Source organism: Dromiciops gliroides, chromosome 5 (genome assembly GCF_019393635.1).
Source record: "Dromiciops gliroides isolate mDroGli1 chromosome 5, mDroGli1.pri, whole genome shotgun sequence".
Lineage (NCBI taxonomy): Eukaryota > Metazoa > Chordata > Mammalia > Microbiotheria > Microbiotheriidae > Dromiciops > Dromiciops gliroides.
This window is the reverse complement of record NC_057865.1, coordinates 184,908,759-184,928,358: the sequence shown is the minus strand read 5'-3', so window position 1 is coordinate 184,928,358 and position 19,600 is coordinate 184,908,759. Positions and strand designations below refer to the sequence as shown.

The 19,600-nt window shown below is 35.1% G+C and overlaps 1 pseudogene; it reads left to right on the top strand.

The window, feature by feature from the left end:
- The first annotated feature begins 15,443 nt into the window (after window positions 1–15,443).
- Window positions 15,444–15,544, top strand: LOC122730213 (annotated as a pseudogene).
- Window positions 15,545–19,600: the final 4,056 nt, after the last annotated feature.

The following is a 19,600-nucleotide window of genomic DNA, read 5'->3' as shown; positions in this document are numbered from 1 at the left end:
TCACATGGAACAAATTCTCTAAATCACTATTGATTAGAGGAAGGCAAATAAAACAATTCTTAGATACCATCTGACACCTTTCAGATTAGCTAACATGGCAGCAAAAGAAAATACCAACTTTTCAAGGGGATCTGGGAAAACTTTGTAAGTTGTGAACCAATCTAGTAATTCTGGAAAAAATAGAACTATGCCCAAATGGCTATAAAACTGTGGCTACATCTTAGCACAGTAATAATACTACTAGGTCTATATCCCAAAGAGATGAAATAGAAAGGAAAAAAAAAATGTGTGTGTGTGTGTGTGTGTGTGTGTGTGTGTGTGTGTGTGTGTGTGTAAACCCTTTCTGTTGTGGCAAAGAATTTGAGGTTGAGGAGATGACCATCAATTTGGGAATGGATGAACAATTTATGGTTTATGATTATGACAGAACACTATTGTGCTATAAGAAAAAATGAGCAGGATAATTTCCAAAAAAAACTGGGAAAACTTATATGAACGAATGAAGAGTGGAGTGAGAAGAACCAGGGAAGAATTTTACATTGTAAGAGTAATTTTGTTTGGTAACCAACTTTGGGCGACTTTTCCATTCTGATCAATGCAATGATCCAAGACAATTCTTAAGGACTTATAATGAAAAGTGCAATCAAGTTCCAGAGAAGAAATTGTGGTATCTGAATGCAGATAAAAACAAATTTATTTTTAATTAAAAAAAGGGAAGCAGCTAGGTGGTGCAGTGGATAAAGCATGGGCCTTGGATTCAGGAGGACCTGAGTTCAAATCCAGCCTCAGACACTTGACACTTACCTAGCTGTGTGACCCTGGGAAAGTCACTTAACCCTCATTGCCCTGCAAAAAAACAAACAAAAAAACCCCAAAACTTGTTTCCTTTTGTAGCATGATCAATATGGAAATAAGTTTTTCATGATTTCATATATATGATTTAAAGAAATTTGTTTATCTTCTTAAGGGGGAAGTGAGAGAATTTAGAACTCAACTTTTTGAAAATTAGTTTTATATGTAATAAGGAAAAAAATTCAAAAAAAGAAAATCATGAAAGGCATCAACAACTTGGTAAATGAGGCACAAAAAATACTGATGAAAATAGAACTTTTAAAAATAGAACTGGCCTAATGGTAAAAGAAGTACAAAAATGCCTTGAAGAGAAGAATGCCTTAAAAAAGTAGAATTGGCCAAACGGGGGGATAAAGAGCAGAAATGAATAGAAAATTTGACATTCAAAAACAGGACTGAAGAGAAACATGAAAATGTAAATATACAAGAGAAATCGTAAGGGATTTAATATGGTTAAACTGTTTTCATGCTTATGGGCAGTTCATACTTGTAAGTCTTAAGAACTTTATCAGGGGGCAGAGCCAAGATGGCAGAGGAAAGGCAGTGACTTGCCTGAGCTGTCCCCTAGACCCCTCTGAATACTTTAAATACTGCCATAAGGCAATTCCTGGAGCAACAGAACCCACAACAAGACAGGGTGAAATCATTTACCAGCCAAAGACAACTTAGAAAGTCAGCAGGAAAGGTCTGTTGTACCTGTATGAGAGTGGAATGCAGCCCAGCACAGGCCAGGTCAGTGCAGATCCAACCCCAGCAGAGATCCAGCTCCAGCAAACTAGGTCTCAGGATCCTCTGAATCAGCAGCAGCAGCAACTGCCTCTGGAACTCAGCCCACAGATAGTAAGGGGGTTAAACAATTGTCCAAAAGGATATTATAGGGATCTTTTTGCTAGCACTGAGGCAGGACTGTTATTTTGTCCATACTTAGATAGAGGTCACAGTCTTGAGTGGTGGTCCCAGGTGGGGGAGAAGCACAAGCACTCATGAGCTTGCAGCCACAGTGGAGCAGGATTCTGTTCACAGTTCCAGGGAAGAAAAGCATGCCTGTGGTTGCTTAGAGATCAGAGCACAAGCCAGGAGAGTGATGAACATACCTCTCCTTAAACCATATCATCTTGAAGAATTAAGGCCTTACAAATTCCTAGAAGTATCTCTGAAAACAGCTGTTCAAAAACCCCTGAAGCATGGAACAGTGCACCCTCCACAGTGGAAGCAGTGCCCCACTTTAACAAAGAATTAAAAGTCAAGAAATAGGCTGTGAAATGAGCAAACAGAAAAAATGCTGACCCTAGAAAGTTTCTGTGGTGACAAGGAAGATCAAAATGCACCCCCAGAAGAAGATAACAAAGTCAAAGATCCTACATCCAAAGTTTCTAAGAAAAATATGAATTGGTCTCAGTCCAAAGAAGCACTCCAAAAGGACTTTGAAAATAAAATAAGGGGGCAGCTAGGTGGCACAGTGGATAGAGCACCAGCCCTGGAGTCAGGAGTACCTGAGTTCAAATCCGGCCTCAGACACTTAACACTTACTAGCTGTGTGGCCGTGGGCAAGTCACTTAACCCCAATTGCCACACTAAAAAAATAAAAATAAAAATAAAATAAAATAAGAGAGGGAGAGGAAAAAATTGAAAGAGAAATGAAATGAGAGTGATACAAGAAAGTCATGGGAAAAAGTCAACAGATTGGTAAAGGAGACAAAAAAGTACTGAAGAAAAGAACACCTTCAAAAACAGACAAGGCCAAATGGTAAAAGAGGTACAAAAAGCCAATGAGTAAAAGAATACCTTCAAAAGCCAAACTAGCCAAATGGAAAAGGAGCTACAAAGACTCTCTGAAGAAAATAATTCCTTAAAAATTAGGATTGAGCAAATGAAAACTAATGACTTTATGAGAAATCAAGATACAATAAAGCAAAACCAAAAGAATGAAAAAATAGAAGGCAATGTCAAAATACAACTGACTTGGAAAATAGATATAGGAGAGATAATTTGAAGCATGGATGTATTTAAGCACCATCATTCAATATTGTATTTGCAATGCTACCTGCAGTGATAAGAAAAGAAAAAGAAACTCAAGGAATTAGAATAGCTAATCAAAGCAATCACTTGCAAATAATATGAAGGCATACTGAGAATCCTAGAATCCTACAAAATAAATTAATTTAAACAATTAAAAACTTTAGGAAAGTTAGAAGTTATAAAATAAACTCACATAAATTATCAGTTTTTTATATATTACCCAAAAAATCCATCAGGAAAATATAGGAAAAGAAATTCCATCTAAAATATTTGTAGACAAAATAAAATACATGGGAATCTATCTACCAAGACAAAGCCTGGAACTATATGAACACAATTGGAAAACACTTTTTACACAAATAAAGTCAGATCTATATAAGAGAAAAATAATAAATGTTCATGTGTAGGCTGAGTCAACATAATAAAGTAGAAGTTATACCTAATTTAATTTACTTTGTTTAGTCCAATACCAATCAAACTAACAAAAATATTTTCTAGGACTAGAAAAATTAATTTAAAAAAGCATATGGAAGAAGAGAAGGTCAAGAATATTAAATGAATAAGTGAAAGAAAATGTGAAGGATGACAGCCTAGCAGTACCAGATCTTGAACTAGAATACAAGGTCATGCTCATTTAAAAAAAAAATCTGGGGGGGGGGCAGACCCAAGATGGCAGAGAGGAAGCAGCAAGCTGCCTGAGCTCTCCTTCTGTTCCCTCAAAAAGAACATTAAATCAAGCCTCTGGAAGGATTCTGAAACTACAGAACCTGCAAAGAGACAGAGAGACACAGTCTTCCAACCAAAGATAATTTAGAAGACTTCAGGAAAAGGTCAGTCTGACTCAGGCAAAAGGGAGGCCCAGCACAAGGCAACAGCCCAGCGCTGAGGGGGTCGGGGAAAGTCAGCAGGAGCTGCAGGCCACAGCCGAACAACTGAGGCCCCTGGAACCTGGCTCAAAAATCTGGTGGCCAAGAGGGACAGTGGAAAAACCGATCTGGTGCCTGGCCGAGCACACTCAGACAGTGCAGGGGGTCAAACTCTACACACTATAAAGCCCTCAGAGTAAAAAGCAGGTCACACAACACCTATACCCATGCACAAGAAGCCCAAAACAGGGACCCTGGTGCTCCCAGAGCATACCTCAACATAAAAAATAAACAAACAAGCTGAAATAATGAGTAAGAAGCAAAAAAGAGCCCTCTCCATTGAGAGCTTCTGTATCAATAGGGAAGAAGCCAACACAAACTCAGATGAGGACAATAGCCTCAAACTGCCCACATGTGAAGCCTCACGAGAGAAGGTGAATTGATCTCAAGAACAAAAAGTCTTCCTGGAAGAGCTCAAAAAAGATTTAAAAAATCAATTGAGAGAGGTAGAAGAAAAAATGGGGAGAGAAACGAAAGCAAAACAAGAAAACTATGAAAAAAAGAATAAGCAGCTTAGAAAAGGAAGCACATAATTTCACTAAAGAAAACAATGCCTTAAAAAATTCATTTGCCCAAATGGAAAAAAATAGGTGCATAAGCTCATTGAAGAAAACAATGCCTTAAAAAATTCATCTGGCCAAGTGGAAAAAAAGGTACATGATATCACTGAAGAAAACAATGCCTTAAAAATTAAAATGGGACAGTTGGAAGATAAGGAATCCATGAGACACCAGGAATCAGTCAAGCAGAATCAAAAGAATGAAAAAATAGAAGAAAATGTGAAATACCTCATTGGAAAGACAACTGATCTGTAAAACAGATCCAGGAGAGACAATTTGAGAATCATTGGACTGCCTGAAAGCCATGACCAGAAAAAGAATATAGATACCATATTCCAGGAAATTATTAAGGAAAACTGACCTGATATCATAGAATCAGAGGATAAAATCATCATTGAAAGAATCCACTGATCACCTCCTAAAAGAGACCCCAAAAGGAAAACCCCAAGGAATATTGTAGCCAAATTCCAGAATTATCAGGTGAAGGAGAAAATACTCCAAGCAGCCAGAAAGAAAGAATTTAAATATCATGGAGCCACAGTCAGGATTGCACATGACCTGGAAGCTTCAACATTAAAGGACCGCGAGGCTTGGAATATGATATTCTGGAAGGCAAAGGAGCTTGGATTGCAGCCAAGAATCTATTACCCAGAAAAAATGTGTATTCTCTTTCAGGGGAAAAGATGGACAGTTAATGACATTGGGGACCTTCAATCTTTCCTGGTGAAAAGACCAGAACTGAATAGAAAATTTGATCTTAACATACAAGACTCAAGAGAAGTTTAAAAAGGTAAAGAGAGGGAAAAATGAAAAGGTTACCCAATTAGGTTAAACTGTTTATATCTCTACATGGGAAGATAATACTCATAACTCTTAAGATTTGTAAATGTATTTGGGCACAGAGAAGGAGTTTACACAGAGGGTATAAATATAAATTGTCTTTGATGTAATGATACAAAAAAAATTAAGGGTTTTAAAAGGGAGTCTATGGGAAGGAGAGGAAAGGGGAGGTGGAATGGGCTGAATTATATCATATGAAAGAGAAAGAAGAGATTAATGAATTGGGCATGCAACTTAAAAAGCTAGAAAAAGAACAAATTAGAAATCCCCAATTAGATACTAAACTAGAGATCCTGAAAATTAAAGGAGAAATTAATAAGATTGAAAGCAAAACAACTATAGAATTAATCAATAAAACTAAGAGCTGTTTTTATGAAAAAATCAATAAAATAGATAAAATATTGGTTAACTTGATTAAAAAAAAGAAAGAAAAAAACCAAATCACCAGTATCAAAAATGAAAAGGGTGATGTTACCACCAATGAAGTGGAAATTTAATCAATAATTAAGAATTATTTTGCCCAACTGCATGCCAATAAATTTGACAATCTAAATGAAATGGATGAATATTTACAAAAATACAAACTGCCCAGGTTAACTGAAGAGGAAATAAATTCCTTAAATAAACCCATATTAGAAAAAGAAATTGAACAAGCCATTAATGAACTACCTAAGAAAAAATCCCCAGGGCCAGATGGGTTCACGGGTAAATTTTACCAAACATTTAAATTCCAATATTACACAACTTATTTGGAAAAATAGGTGAAGAAGGAGTTCTACCAAATTCGTTTTATGACACAAATATAGTGGTGATACCAAAACCAGGCAAAGTAAAAACAGAGAAAGAAAATTATAGACCAATTTCCCTAATGAATATTGATGCTAAAATCTTAAATAAGATATTAGCAAGGAGATTACAGTAAGTGATCACCAGGATAATACACTATGACCAGGTGGGATTTATACCAGGAATGCAGGTCTGGTTCAACATTAGGAATATTATGAACATAATCAACCACATCAATAAGAAAACCAACCAAAATCATATGATTATCTCAATAGATGCAGAAAAAGCTTTTGACAAAATACAACACCCATTCCTAATAAAAACACTAGAGAGTTTAGGAATAGGGGGAGCTTTCCTTAAAATAATAAACAGTATCTACCTAAAGCCATCAGCAAGTATTATATGCAATGGAGATAAATTAGAGGCCTTCCCAATAAGATCAGGGGTGAAACAGGAATGTCCATTATCACCCCTATTATTTAATATTGTCCTAGAAATGTTAGCTTTAGCAATCAGAGAAGAGAAAGGAATTAAAGGAATTAGAATAGGCAAGGAGGAAACAAAACTATCACTCTTTGCAGATGATATGATGGTATACTTAAAGAATCCTAGAGAATCAACCCCAAATCATTTGAAACAATTAACAAGTTTAGCAAAGTAGCAAGATATAAAATAAATCCACATAAATCATCAGCATTTCTATACATGACCAACAAAGTCCAGCAACAAGAGATAGAAAGAGAAATTCCATTTAAAGTAATGGTAGATAACATAAAATATTTGGGAGTCTACTTGCCAAGACAAACCCAGGAACTCTCTGAACACAACTACCAAACACTCTTCACACAAATCAAATCAGATCTAAATAAATGGAAAGATATATCAATTGCTCATGGATAGACAGAGCTAATATAGTAAAAATGACAATACTGCCTAAATTAATTTACTTATTCAGTGCCATACCAATCACACTACCTAAAAATTATTTTATAGAGCTAGAAAAAAAATTTTTTAATTCATCTGGAAAAAGAAAAAATCAAGAATATCCAGGAAAATAATGAAAAAAAATTCACAGGAAGGCGAGTTAGCAGTACCAAACCTGGAGCTTTACTATAAAGTGGCAGTCATCAAAACTATCTGGTACTGGCTAAAAAATAGAGTGGTAGATCAATGGAATAGGCTAGGCTCAGGAAATGCAGTAGTAAATGACACTAGTAATGTAGTGTTTGATAAAGCCAAAGACTCTAGCTTCTGGGATAGGAACTCAGTACTTGACAAAAACTGCTGGGAAAACTGGAAGATAGTATGGCAGAAATTAGGCATAGACCAACATCTTACACCTTATAATAAAATAAGTTCAAAATGGATACACAATTTAGACATAAGAGGTGATACCATAGGTAAATTAGGAGAGAAAGGAATAGTCTACATATCAGATCTTTGGAAAGGAAAACAGTTTATGACCAAACAAGAGTTAGAGTATATTATAAAATGAAATGTGTTATTTTGATTACATTAAATTAAAAAAAATTTTGTACAAACAGAAGCAATGCATCAAAAATTAGAAGGGAGGCAGAAAGCTGGGAAACAATTTTTGTGACCAGTACTTCTGATAAAGGACTCATCTCTAAAATATATAGGGAACTAAATAAAATTTATAAGAATCCAAGTCATTCCCCAATTGAGAAATGGTCAAACAATATGAACAGGCATTTTTCTGATGAAGAAACCAAATCTATCTATTCCCATATGAAAAAATGCTCCAAATCTCTAATGATTAGAGAGATGCAAATAAAAACAACTCTGAGGTACCACCTGACACCTATCAGGTTGGCTAAAATGACAAAAAGGAAAATAATAAATGTTGGAGAAGCTGTGGGAAAATTGGAACACTAATGCATTGTTGGTGGAGCTGTGAACTGATCCAACCATTCTGGAGAGCAATTTGGAATTATGCCCAAAGGGTGATAAAGCTGTCCATACCCTTTGAACCAGCAATACCACTTTTGGGTCTTTTTCCCAAAGAAATCATGGAAAGGGGAAAGGAACCCACATGTACAAAAATGTGGTGGCAAGGAATTGGAAGTTGAGGGAATGCCCATCAATTGGGGGAATGGCTGGACAAGTTGTGGTATATGAATACAATGGAATACTATTGTGCTGTAAGAAATGATGAGCAGGAGGAGTTCAGAGAAACCTGGAGGGTCTTTCGTGGGCTGATGATGAGTGAGATGAGCAGAACTAGAAGATTATTGTACACAGTATCATCAACATTGAGTGTTCATCTACTGCGATGGACTCTATTCTTCTCACCAATGCAATGGTACAGAAGAGTTCCAGGGAACTCATGATAGAAAAGGATCTCCAAATCCAAGAAAAAAAAAAGAACTGTGGAGTATAGATGCTGAATGAACCATACTATTTCTTTTGTTTTTGGTGCTGTTGTTTTTCTATTTTGAGGTTTTTTCATCATTGCTCTGATTCTTCTCTTATAACATGACTAATGCAGATATAGGATTAATGTGATTATGTGTATATACATACATATATATACATATATACATACATATACATATATACATACATACACACACACATATATATGTATGTGTGTGTATATATATATATAAAACACCTATATCAGATTACCTGCTGTCGAGGGGAGGGGGGAGGGAGGGGAAGGAGTGAGAAAAGTCTGAAATTGGAAAGCCTGTATAAACAAAAGTTGAGAACTATCTTTACATGTAATGGGAAAAAAATAAAATACTTCATTAATTTTTTTAAAAAAATCTGGCACTCACTAAGAAATGGAGTGATGAATCAGTTGAATACATTAGGTACATGATACATAGGAGTAAATGTGAATAGTAATCTACTATTTGATAAACACAAAGATCCAAGCTTTGGGGGTAAAAACTGTATATCTGTAAAAAAAAATGCTAGAAAAACTGGAAAGCAATTTGGCAGAAACTAGGCATAGACCAACATTTCACAGTGCATCCCAAGATAAGATCAAAATGAATAAATTATTTAGACACAAAGGGTGATATCAGCAAATTGGTAAAGAAATATTTTAACTGATATAACTTTGACTAAATATTTATGACAAAATAAGTGATAAAGAGTATCTTGGGAAATAAGATGAATAATTTTGATTATATTAAATTATGAAGGTTTTGCATAAACAAAATTATAAGGAGAGAAGGAAACTCAGGAAAAATATAAGAAGTATCTCTTATGAAGGCCTCATTTCTCAAATATTCAGAGAACTGTGTCAATTTTATAAAAAAAAAATCATTCTCCAAATGATAAATGGTCAAAGATATAAATAGGCAGCTTTCAGAAAAAGAAATCCATGCTCTCCATTCTTATAAAAATGCAAAAAAGCCACTATTGACTAGAGAAGGGCAAATAAAAACAAATCTGAGATACCACCTCATGCTTATCAGATTGACTAATGTGACCAAAAAAGAAAATGACAAATGTTAAAGAGGATGGGAAAAAATTGAGACAATAAAGCACTCTTGGTGGACTTATGATCTGATCCAATCATTCTGTAGAAAAAAAAAAATTAGAACTATGACCAAAGGGTTGTAAAATTGTGCATACACATTTTGATCCAGTAATACCGCTATTAGGTCTGTATCCCAAAGAAATAAAAGCAAAAGCAAAAAGGACCTATATGTAAAAAAAAAAAAAAAAAGAAATTATGACAACTGTTTGTGGTAGCAAATAATTGGAAATTGAGGAGACTACCATCAATTGGGGAATGTCTGAAGAAGTTGTGTTATATGTTTGTGAGGGAAAAATATTGTACTTTAAGAAACGGTGAGTAGGATGCTTTCAGAAAAATAAGGAAAGTCTTATATGAATTGATGCAGAGTGAAGTCAGAAGGACAAGGGGCAAATTTACATTGTAACAGTAATTTCCTTTGATAACCAAATTTGGATGACTTGGATATTCTGACCAATGATCCAAGACAATTCTGCAGTTTTTCTAATGAAAAATGCAATCCACCTCCAGAGAGAAACTTGATGAAGTTGAAGAGCAGATCGAAAAACTTTTTTGGTGGGGCAGTTGGGGTTAAGTGACTTGCCCAGAGTCACACAGCTAGTAAGTGTTAAGTGTCTGAGGCCAGATTTGAACTCAGGTACTCCTGACTCCAGGGCCAGTGCTCTATCCACTGAGCTACCTAGCTGCCCTGAAAAATATTTTTAAAAAAATGATCAACATTTTCATTTATACTTTTGAGTTCCAATTTTTGATCCTCCTTCTCTCCCACCCCTCCCCCCTTTCTGAGGTGGTAAGCCATCAGATATAGGTTACACATTTGCAATTATGTAAAACATTACCATATTAGTCATTTTGTACAAGAAAACTTAAAAGAAAAAAAATGAAAGTGAAAAATAGCATGCTTCATTCTGTGTTCAATAAATATCAGTTCTTTCTTTAGTCATAGATAGTTTCATCAATAGTCCTTTGGGATTGTCTTGGATCATTGTATTGTTCACAATAGTTAAAGTCATTTACAGTTCTTCATCAAAAAATATTGCTGTCTCTGTGTCAAACTCTCTCTTAGTTCTGTTCACTTCACTATACATCATTTCATACAAGTCTTTTCAGGCATTTCTGAAGTCATCCTGCCTCTCATTTCTTATAGCACAATAATATTCCATCACCATCATATACCACAGTTCGTTTAGCCATTCCCCAATTGATGTGCATTCCTTTGATTTCAGCACTACAAAAAGAACTTGCTCTTTTGGAAAGATGTCTTTGGGATGTAAAGCTAGCAGGGGTATTGCTGGATCAAAGGGCATGCACTGTTCTATAGTCCTTTGGACATAGTTCCAAAATGCTTTACAGAATGGTTGGATCTTTTCACAACTCCACCAACAGTGGATTAGCAACCTAGCTTTTCCACAACCCTACAACTTGTAATATTGAAGGATAATTTTTCACTTTATTTTTCTTGCTTTTTTTGCTACATGATTAATATGGAAACATATTTTGCATGATGTCATATGTATAACTGATATTATAAATAATTGAAGCCTTTTCAATAAATATGGAGGAGCAGGAAGGAAGAAGAAAACTTGAAACAATTTTTTTAAAGGATGTAAAAATTTTAAAATGAATAAAATAATTTTAGACATGGTGTTTGGTATTTGCCATGCCCAATTAATTTTTTTATTTTATTTTTATTTCTTTCCTTCAATATAGTATCCATGATGCAAGGAATAAAATTTCCTTGATGTAGTAAACCTTTTTTTCATTTTTTGACCTCATTTCTTTTGACACCCTCCCACACACAATCCATTCTTCCTTGTGCTAACATTTTATAGTAATGTTAATTCCTGTCATATTTTTTGGTTTGGAGGATACTGTCAAATTCTTAATTGCTTTTCTCTACTTTTCAACTAAAAAAACCCAGATATTGTCAATAAGGTACAAATACTCTGGTCCATTTGCTTATGCTCATTATGGACTTTGCAAGGTAAGATAATCAATTGTTTCATAAAAATGTTTCTCCTTACTTTTGGATGGATGATGAAAACAACACTTTAACTTATTTAGGACAAAGTGAGGCATAATTCAATTTAGTTCCAGCTTCTTTATGTCTTTTAGTTTCACTGTTTCATTTGTAGTGAGAATATGAAAATGCATATAATTTGTTTCCTATAGTAATATGATTTGGTCATTGGACAAAATTACAAATTTTAGTATGAATAGTTAAATTATTGTTTGTAGATATAATCAAGTCCAATTGCTTTCTAGTTTTGCAGATGATATCTATTTCCTATGCTTTCTAGTTTTGCAAAGAATCTTGCAGTTATATACTTTGAAGTAACTGTTTTTCATTAAATTGGTGATAAGCAATCTTTCTGATTTTCATTTGATCAATTTTGCATTTTTCTTGTATTGGAATTCTTAGAAAGACATGGATTATCAAAAAATTTTCCACAATCTCTTTTTGTGGGTATGCTCTCTAATTTATGAATTTTTAATGTCCTCATCCTCTGTAGTAATATTTTTGCTGAATGTTGAATTCTTTAAGCCCTTTGCACTAACTTGACTTTCATTTTAAATATGTATATAAATACATATTTGCATGTATATATGTATGAATTTATAGAATACACAAATGTATATAATAAATTAAAATATATATTTATATGAAATTACAATGTAAATACAGCATATATAAGTATAATACACTGAGTATCATAATTATGACATAAACATGTTTATATCATCTCTATGATACATATCTCATATATATGACAAATTATAGATAATAAAGGGTGGGAAGGCACAAATATTAAGAGGGATAAGGAAAGGCATGCTGCAGGAAATGGGATTTGTTCTGGCACTTGGAGGAATCCAGGGAAACAAGATGTAGAGATGAGGAGGTAGAGTAATCTAATGCCTAGAGTTAGGAAATGAAATGTTTTGTTTAATGAAAAGCATGGAAGTTACTTTTACTGTATCAAAGAGTATGTGCAAGGGAGGGAAAGTAAAAGAAGACTAAAAAAAAGTAGGAGAGGGACAGATTGTGAACAGCTTTGAATGCCAAGCAGAGGATATATATTTGATCCTAGTGGTGTTAAAGTACCACTGGACTTTACAGAATAGAGGAGTGACATGTTCAAATTATGCCTTTTGAAGGATTAATTTTAAAAAGAAAGGGAGAATAACCTGGGGTAGAGAAAAACTTGAGGTAAGGAGAAAAACCAGTAACCTATTGCAATAGTCCATATATGAAGTGATGAGGACTCAGTCTAGGTGTCAGAAGACAAAAAGGGAGAGATATTAGAAATATTACAAAGGCAAAATTGATAGGATTTTACAAGAGACTAAATATAGGGGAGGAAAGTGAGGAATTGAAGACGGTAATTAGTTTGAGAGTTTGGAAAACTGGAATAATGATGGTACCATCAAAAGTAACAGAGAGGTTTGAAAGATGGAAGGTGTTTGGGAAAAGAAAATTAGTTCAATTTTGGACATGTTGAATTTAAGGGATATATGGTACATCCAGTTTGAGATATCTAATTGTAGGTAGTTGAAGATTTCAGTCTAGAGGTGAGATGAGAGATTAAGGCTGGATAAAGTAATCTAAGATTCATCTCTATAGAGATGATGATTAATTTCATGGAAATTTATAAGATCACCAGGGGGAATTGTATAGAGGGGGAAGAGGGTTTTGGACAGAGTCTTGGACTACACCTACCTTTAGTGGGGACAACCTGCATAAAGATTCATCAAAAAATGAGAAAAGGAGTAGGCATACAAGTATGAAGAGAACCAGGAATGACTAATGTCACAAAATCTTAGAGTACCAAGGAAAAGAAAGTTATTGAGAGTATCAAATGATGTGGAGAGGTTGGTTTGAAAGATTGAGAAAAGACCACTAAATTTGGCAATTAAAAGATCATTGGTAACTTTGGAGAGGGCAGTTTCATTGGAATGATTGCAAGAGATTAAGCAGAGAGTGAGGAAAAATGAAATTGGAATCATCAGTTTCAGATGGCATTCTCAAGGACTTTGGTCATAAAAAGTAAGAGAGATATAGCACTATGTGTAACATGGATAGATTGATAAATTGAGTATTTTTTAGTATGTGTCTGGCTTGAACATATCTGTAGGTAGTGTGGTAGGAGTGAATACAAAGGGAGAGACTGAAGTTGAATAAGAGTGGTGATGATAGAGGGGACAATATGTCGGAGAAGATGGGATAGAATGGATTACTTGTACAGGTAGTCAGCACAGTCTTGCAATTTTCTTCAGCTTCATTCTACAAGCATGCAAATAGAATCAAATAAAATGCTGATGGGAGTAACCCAAGGCTAAAGCTTGGTATGTCATGTTTTGTGATAAGATAAGAGGCAAGGGACTAAAGAGAAGAGGACAGAGTATAGTTGAACTGATTTTCCAAGGGATCAAGATGAGGAAAGGAAAAGAGTGTAATTGGTGAAGAGTTAATTGTCTGGGAACGGCTATAATGAAATGTGGAGGGATTTCATGATGAGGACAAAGAAGGTAAGGAGTTGGAAAGAAGAGAAAAACATGGAATAGAAAAATTATAATTAGTAAAAGAAATATCTGGCAAAACTCTTATAAGTGATGATGTGTAGAGTATATTGCCACCTCTGTTTGTTGCTGGAGTGCTGTAGAGGGGTAGGTCATGCGAAATAAGTAAGTTGAAGAACTGCAAAGTTAAAATATTGGAACAGGGGACAGGGGCAGAGCCAAGATGTTAGAAGAAAGACATTAAACGCACAGAGCTCCTGACTCAATTACCCCCAAACCAGCAATAAAACAAGCCCTGGAAGATTGAACAAATGGAAGCTAGTGACTTTATAAGAAACCAAGACACAGTAAAGCAAATTCAAATGAATAAAAAAATTAGAGGGCAATATGAAATATCTCCTTGGAAAAACAACTGACTTGGAAAATAGATCCAGGAAAGATACTTTGAAAATAATTTGACTACCTGAAAACCATGACCAAAATAAGAGTTTAGATAGAATCTTCCATGAGATTGTTAGGGAAAATTGCTTTGATATTCTAGACACAGAAGGCAAAATAGGAATTGAAAGAATCCATCAATCACCTCCTGAAAGAGATCCCAAAAGGAAAACCTCCAGGAATATTATAGCCAAATTCCAGAGATCTCAGGTCAAGGAGAAAATATTGCAAGCAGTTAGAAAAAAAGGAATTCTGGGGCGGCTAGGTGGCACAGTGGAGAAAGCACCGGCCCTGGATTCAGGAGTTCCTGAGTTCAAATTCGGCCTCAGACACTTGACACTTACTAGCTGTGTGACCTTGGGCAAGTCACTTAAACCCCATTGCCCTGCAAAAAAAAAAAAAAGGAATTCAAATACTGTGGAGCTACAGTAAGGATAAAAGAAGATCTAGCAGCATCTACATTAAAGGACTGGGAGGCACAGAATATGATGTTCCAGAGGGCAAAATAATTGGGACTACAGCCAAGAATCACATACCCAACAAAACTGTTTATAATATTTCAGAGGAAAAAATGGGATTTCAATGAAAAAGAGGACTTTCAGGCATTTGTGATGAAAAGACCTGAACTGAATAGAAAATTTGACTTTCAAATACAAGATCCTGGAAAAGCATAAAAAGGTAAACAGGAAAAATAAATCATGAGGGATATTAAAAAATTAAACTGTTTACATTCCTACATGGGAAGATAATACTTTGAACTCATAAGAACTATCTCAGTAAGGAATTCACAGAAGACCCAGGTCTGAACTGAATATGAAGGGAAGATATCTGTAAAGCATTTATGTTTTGTTCTTTGTGGGGCAGACAGGGAGGGGTGTCTTATATCTGGGCCCAGATTTGGGCTTGTGGCCACCTGGGTCCAGGACTGGTGTTTTGTTGACTGTGCCTCCTAGCTAACCCATGATGACATCTTTAAACTAGGGTTAAGGGGTGCTCACTTCAGGAGCACATATACTAAAATTGGAAGGATACAGAGATTAGCATGGCCTCTGTGCAAGGATGACATGCAAGTTCATGAAAAATAAGGTTAAGGGGCATGAGGAATAGACTGGGGGAGGCAAAGGGGAGAGGTGGACTGAAGATAGGTAGTTCACATGAAGGAAACAAAAAAACAACTTATGGAGGGGAATGGGAGAGGGGGAAGGAGTGGAGGAATGAGGGAACCTTACTATCATCAGAATTGGCTCAAAGAGGGAATAACATATATACTCAAGTGGGTATAGTAATATATTTTTGACCTGAGGGAAAGTGGGAGAAGAGGGAGATAAGGGGTGGAGGAGAAGAGGGGAAGGAGGAAAGGGCAGACTGGACAAGAGAACAGTAAAAAGCAAAACAGTTTTGAGGAAGGTGAAGATGTTCTGCATAACTGCACAAGTATGACATATTGAATTACTTGATTTCATAGGGAGGGTTGAGGAGGGAGGGAGGAAGAAAAATTTAGAACACAAAATTAGCTCCAAAATATTAATTTCATCAGAGTTGGCTCAAGGAGAGAATAATATTCTGGGGCAGCTAGGTGGCGCAGTGGATAGAGCACCGGCCCTGGAGTCAGGAGGACCTGAGTTCAAATCCGGCCTCAGACACTTAACACTTACTAGCTGTGTGACCTTGGGCAAGTCACTTAACCCCAATTGCCTCACTTAAAAAAATAAAAAAAGGAGAGAATAACATTCACACCCAATTGTGAGGAGTAATCTATTTAACCCCACAGGAAAGTAAGAGGGGAAGAGAATAAGGAGGGAAGGGTAAAAGAAGGGATGGCAGAGCAGAGGAGGGGGCAGTCAGAAGTAAAACACTTTTGAGGAGGAATAGGGAAAAAGAAGATAGAAAATAGAGTAAATATCATGGGGAATAGGATGGAAGGAAATAGTTATGATGATTGACTATAATGGCAAAATGTATGGTACCTACTTTGCTGGGCTATTGTAAAGAAAATTCTTCATCATATTTAAGGTACTATATAAAAGTTATGATGAATAGGATGCTATTAGAAAAGTCTGGAAAGACCTATATGAACTGAAGCAGAGTGAAATGTACTGTATACAAAATAACAGCAATAGATGATCTGCTGGGAAGCATGTGGTTATTTTCAGCAAGGCAATGACCCAATACAACCCTGAAGGACTTATGAAAATTGCAACCTATCTACAGAGAAAGAATTGATGGTATCTGAAAACAGATTGAAACACGTTAAAATTTTTTTCTTTGACAATTCCTTAATCTGAAGCTTTGTTTTTTAACTGTTTTCTCTTACAACCTAACTAATGTGGGGATGTTTTCCATGATTACTCACATATAATTTATATTAAATTGCTTGAGTTCTTAGGGGTGGGGGTGGGAAAGGAGAGAGGAAGAGAAGTTGAAACAGAGTTTTGAAAAATTGATGTCAGAATTTTTTTTACATATATCTTGGAAAATAAAATTCTAAACAAAAAAATTATTAGAACGAATAACAACATGTATGTTGAAACTAGCATGAGAGCAGAAGTTAGGGAAGAGTGAAAGACCATAAGCCATTCACAGATTATTGAATATGGAAGGAAAAAGTGTCTTATAGGAATGTAGAAGAGATCTTTGGCCTCTCCCCTCACCACATTATTAAGTTATATGTATAATCATGCTTTCTGCATACAAATATGAGAAATAGGATGTTGGATAAAAATAAGATGTTTATATAGTGCTCTGTTATTTACAATGCACATTAAGTATATTAGCTCATTTAGGCATCATTGTAATCCTATGAAGTAGCATAAATATTATCTTAATTTTACCAATAAAAAAACAATGAGGGTCAGAGAGGCTATTTTACTGCTAGTGTAAGAGGCAGAATTTGAACTCAGTTTTTGGAACTTTAAGTGCCATACTTTTGTCATAATACCATGCTAGCTTTTCAAACAGTGCTTCACACATATCACAGTTCTCTTTGTGACAGAAATACCAAGGAATATTGTTGGCTCAATATTTCACATGGCAGGGTTATGCTACAAATTTCTTGTCAAATGACTTTTGGCATCTATCCTTGTTGATTTATCTTAAATCGTTCTGAAATTAGTTATTTTTTTTTTATAATTTTATTTTATTTTTATTTTTTGCAGGCAACGGGGGTAAAGTGACTTGCCCACGGTCACACAGCTAGTAAATGTCAAGTGTCTGAAGCCGGATTTGAACTCAGGTGCTCCTGAATCCAGGGCCGGTGCTTAACCACTGCGCCATCTAGCTGCCCCCAATTAGTTATTTTTTATACCACTTGCTGGAATAAATAATTGTATAAATTTACTACCCAATTCTGAGAAATGTCACTAAATTTTAATGTTCCTAAATCTTCCCCTTTTAAATTGCAAGGTATGTTTCTTAGTTGTAGTCTAGAATTTGATGACTAAATATGTCTTCTCTCCTTCCATGCATTTCATGTTTTTAATAAATTCATCTCATCCTATTAACCCTCATTTTTCATTTTAAAAATTGAATGTCGGGGGCAGCTAGGAGGTGCAGTGGATAAAGCACCGGCCCTGGATTCAGGACTCCCTGAGTTCAAATCCGGCCTCAGACACTTTACACTTAACTAGTTGTATGACCCTGGGCAAGTCACTTAACCCTCATTGCCCTGCAAAAAAACAAAACAAAACAAAACAAACAAATAAAAAAAATTGAATGTCATTATTTGATCTAAAATCATTCAGGTTTTCTTCTTCATCATTTTATTGTTTTAATGGACCTTTTCTAACACTGTTATCTTGACTTGTAGTGATCAGAAATATATGTAATATTGTAGTTATATATAGACCAGAATTTTGTAAAACTATAAGATAGTGCTGTCATTACAGATAATGTATATAGTGACACGTGAGCCTGAAATTATTTAGAGACTAAACTCTATCAGTCTTTTAGTACGCTATGCATTCCTTTGTATTATTAAATTGTTTTCTACAAGTTAATTTTCAATTAGTTTCAATGAAATTTTCTCTTACAAAACCACTTTGCTTAATAGTATATGGGTGCTTATATTTTCAGTGAGCCTACCCTCTAGTTTTTATACTTTCTGTCAACTTGTTGACTACAAACTACCTTTCAAGAATGATCTTCTAGCCCTTTTCACTCACTATCTGATTTGGGTAGATCAGACTACTTCCCATTCCTGAAACATTTACAAAGATCTGGTGAAGGGCTCTACTTTGTCCTAAAGTTTGTTGAAATGAAGGGTGTGTGGCATTTTGAGAGGAATTGCTTTTTTTGGAGAATTTATCTTAGATCTTGGCTTTTGATCTTGTTATCATACAATTCTGAAGTTATATTCTGGTCCTTAAAGTTCTATCAGAAGACTTCAAACAGATTATTTTCCAAAGATATCAGTTGTAATAGGGTCTATTATCTGTCTGCAGGTAATTCTGCCCTTTAAGATCTTCACACTGAAGAATATCACCAATTGTTCTTGATGTCAACAGCATATGACATCAATAACAGCAAAAACATCCTACTCTAAAGCTGCTTTTATTGTCCAGTGAAGAGCTATTTAGCATAATATATGTAATTATATTCCATTTCCCTTAAAATTTGAAATAGTAATCCTATAAATGAGTGAAACTAATTTTTATTTGTTTTAAGAAGTACTCACTTTTGTCAATGTCAGTAAAAAAATTTGAAACAGTATAATAGGAGATTTTAGAAAAATAATATTATCGAATGTTTGTTCTATAACCAACAGTCCACCATTGGTTGAGAACATGTATGGAGAGAAAACTTATGACAGACAATAGACACAAGACATAAACAAATTCATATAACTCAAAAGAAACAATTATATACTTTTTAGGGACCAAAGAAAAATTTGCAGAAACAATTTGGGGATTGAAATGTGGATAAAAGGAGGAAAATAATATGAGAGATTTTACTTGAAGGTGAGCAATGAAAGAAAGCTGGTGAAGTTCATCTTGTCTGTACACATTTTGATGCCTTTGGCATTTTTATTGAATTCTATGATCACTTGTTGGCATCTCAAAGACAAATCTTGGAATCCAGAGCAGAGCCCAAATATTTACAAAGCTAAGGAGTCTGATAGCACTGAAGAGTCAAGTGCTCTTATGCTTTGG